The sequence below is a fragment of the Trichechus manatus genome, unplaced genomic scaffold (assembly GCF_000243295.1).
Source record: "Trichechus manatus latirostris isolate Lorelei unplaced genomic scaffold, TriManLat1.0 scaffold00053, whole genome shotgun sequence".
In the NCBI taxonomy this organism is placed as follows: domain Eukaryota; kingdom Metazoa; phylum Chordata; class Mammalia; order Sirenia; family Trichechidae; genus Trichechus; species Trichechus manatus.
Window position 1 is genome coordinate 13,115,925 of NW_004443989.1, and position 3,509 is coordinate 13,119,433.

General features: G+C 42.4%; 1 pseudogene; it reads right to left on the reverse strand.

Moving 5' to 3' along the window:
• Positions 1-2,620: 2,620 nt before the first annotated feature.
• LOC111820841 (ret finger protein-like 4A) overlaps positions 2,621-3,509 on the reverse strand; it is a 21,869-nt pseudogene continuing 20,980 nt past the window's right edge.

The window sequence follows — 3,509 nt, forward strand, 5'->3', positions numbered from 1 at the left end:
CTTCCAATAGGTCAGGTGATCCAGGAGGATGGACTCAGGTATCCAGGTGTGTAATCAAGTAGTACCTGGAGGAACCAACCCCACTTGAGAGCACGACCAGGCCAGGGGTAGCCTGTCTTTCAGCACACAGAAACCTGGGGCTCTGCTGGCAAAGTGTGGGAATATAAGGAAACAGCAACAACGGCCAGCATAAGTGGGAATCCAATGGAAGGAGGAAGGAAAAGAGCAGATACAGACCAGGACATTCACTTTCGACCAAGGCAGTAGAGATGACATGCTGGAAGGAAAGCTGCCAGGAGCCAGAGAGCCTCCTGGCCAGCGAGACTGCAGGGTCTAGGCTACTTCTAGAAATTGAAACTAGCCACCCGAGTACTGATAAACTGCCCTCCTGGTTGTTGAAAGAATATCTTTAACAATGGTGGATAGGATGGGCCCTTTCTCCAATATTTGAAGATTTTCACATCTGAGAATTCTTTTTTTTTTTTTTTTTTTTTTTGAGGGGTTTCTTAGCACTGCTATAACAGAAATACCACAAGTGGAAGACTTTAAAAAACAAATTTATTCTCTAACAGTCTAGGAGACTAGAAGTCCAAATTCAGGGCACCAGCTCCTAGGGAAGACTTTGTTTCCCAGTTCTGGGGAAAAATCCCTGTCAGCAGTTTTCCCCTGGTCTAGGACCTTCTCAGTAAAGGGATTCCTGGTCCAAAGGATGTAATCTACTCTCCACCACTTCTTTCTTGTTGGCATGAGGTCCCACTCCTCTCTTACTCAATTCTCTCTTTCGTATCTCAAAAGAGATTGAATCAGGATACAACCTAATACTTTAGATTGAGTCCTGCCTCACTCACATAACTGCCTCTAATCCTGCCTTATTAACATGATAGAGGTTAGGATTTACAACACACAGAATAATCACATCAGATCACAAAATGTGGACAACCACACAATACTGGGAATCATGGCCAGCAAAGTTGACACACATTTGTGGGGGGCACAATTCAATCCATAACAAGGGACAACATCTAAAAGCTTATTTAGTTTATAACCTTCATAATACACTAAGCTGATATTATAGAAAATAAGAAAGAAAACTTTTGTAAATTGATCTTAAAATTCAAGATATGTTTATGGGACAAAAATATAAACATAAAGCCCAAATAATCTAACAAAGATACTTAATAAGTGAAAAGAGTTTTTTTTATGTATAAAATAAAGTTTATTTTCAGAGATTTTAAAACCCTCATCTTTCAAGGAAAATGGACATATGCTGAAAAGCTGATGAATTGTCTGAGGTGGTATTATTCTAATCTTGACCTCAAATCTTTGAGATTGTCTCCCAGCTGCTGCCAACTCCTGTCATCCACAGGATCAGGGTGGGTAGGGAAAAGGGTCTGGTTCTCTCAAGACTATCTGCAAATCTAGTCATCAAGGCACTTCAGGCAGTTATCACATTAGGAGGCTGAGGGGTTGTGGTTTCTGCCATCAAACCAGCAGTTTGGAGTAAAAATCCTCAGTGGCTGTGACACCCGAATTTCATCTTGCTTTCAGATTTTGACTTTCACTTATTCTGTTGTATTAGTTTTGGTCATCAATTTGGGAACTAAGCTGAAGCTTGTGACTACGCGTTGTTGAAATTACACAAGATCTTTTCACAGTTCCAGCATTAGTTGTTACCAGTGGTGAGTTTGCTCGTGAGGCGCTCTGCCAGTTGGCTTCCTTGGGACAGCTGATCACAGAATCTCTGTCTCTGGTAGTTGGCAACGTTACTATTCCTGATGAAGTCCTCAGAAGACTTGATTTTGTTTTCCACATGCTATTTGAAAAGGTAACAGCCACCAATCCCTTCCTGTATCTTCTGATGTAAATGGATCAGTTCTTGAGCCTGAGCCAGAGTTAGGGAATCATATTTCCTTTTGAGACTGAGGAAGCTCCGCTTCTTGTGTCCCTTGTCTCTTCAGCTTCTGCTTCTGTTTCCTGTGGCCTCTTGGCCCTAGGGCCTCAAGCCCGCTTCTGCCCTGCTGCAGCAAGTGTTTCAAAGCTCTGTAGCTCCACCAATAAGTGCCCAGAGGCACCCCACTCTGCCAGAAGCCTCCTGGGCACAGGCACTCAGCTCTCTAGCTCTGTGTGTCGGCTCCAGCGCCGTCTCCACTGGTCTTTTGGTTTTGCTGCTGTTGGTTCTCTGTCACTGTCACTTCTCTGCTGCTGCTGGTCCTTTTCTGCTGCCACTGCTCTATCCATTCACAGTTTCAAAACCGCTTCCACATTTTAGGTATCTGTTAGAGCAGCACCCTACTCTCTTGGTACCAAATTCTGTCTTAGTTATCTAGTACTGCTATAACAGAAATACCACAAGTGGATGGTTTTAACAGAGAGAAGTTTATTTCCTTACAGTAAAGTAGGAACTAACAGCCCAAATTTAGGGTGTCAGCTGTAGGGGAAGGCTTTCTCTCTCTGTCGGCTCTGGAAAAAGGTCCTTGTCATCATCAGTCTTCCCCCAGACTAGGAGCTTCTCTGAGCAGGAACCTCTGGTCCAAAGGACCCGCTCTGCTCCTGGTGCTTCTTTCTTGGTGGTATGAGGTCCCTGAAAAGAGTTTTCCTAGTTAATATACTTAAGTTATGTTCATGATTCATGAAATATTTCATATTTTTCTGCTATAAATTTGAAATATGTGTACATCAAACAGAAAGTGTTCTTAAGTGTTTTTGTGGGCAAAGGTTTGTTGCCTTGCTCAGGATTAATTGGAGAACTTGCACTGCTAGGGTTCACTACAGGATAGATACTCAGGAAGCCTTGAGTGTCATCACTAACTGGATTTTCAGGAGCAAAAAATGGGCATAGTAGCTGCACAGTAGGTATTTTGGTGAAAGTAAAGATACGGGATCCATTCTAATGTGAAAATGGAAGAGTTTCCTATATCTATGTCCAGTAAAATCCCCACTTGGTGTAACCTGGGGTTCACACAGATGTTGAAGACACAGCAGTCTTCAGTCTTCCTTATTCATTGTCCAGTTTTTGAATGCATATGACGTGATTGAAACACTGTGACTTGGGTCAGGTGTACCTTAGTCCTCAGAGTGACATCTTTGCTTTTTAACACTTTAAATAGGTCATTTGCAGCAGATTTGTCCAATGCAATGTGTCATTTGATTTTTTTCTTTAATTTTTTTAAATTTTACTTTAGATGAGGGTTTACAGAACAGATAGTGTCTCATTAAACAGTTAGTACACATATTGTTTTAAGACATTGGTTAACAACCCCATGACATGTCAACACTCTCTACTGGACCTTGAGTTCCCTATTACCAGCTTTCCTGTCACCTCCTGCCTTCTAGTCCTTCTCCCTAGGCTGTTGTGTCCCATTAGTCTCATTTCGTTTTATGGGCCTGTCTAGTCTTTGGCTGAAGGATGAACCTCAGGAGTGAATTCATTACTGAACTAAAAGGGTGTCCAGGGGCCATACTCTTGGGGTTTCTCCAGTCTCTGTCAGGCCAGTAAGTCTGGTCTTTTT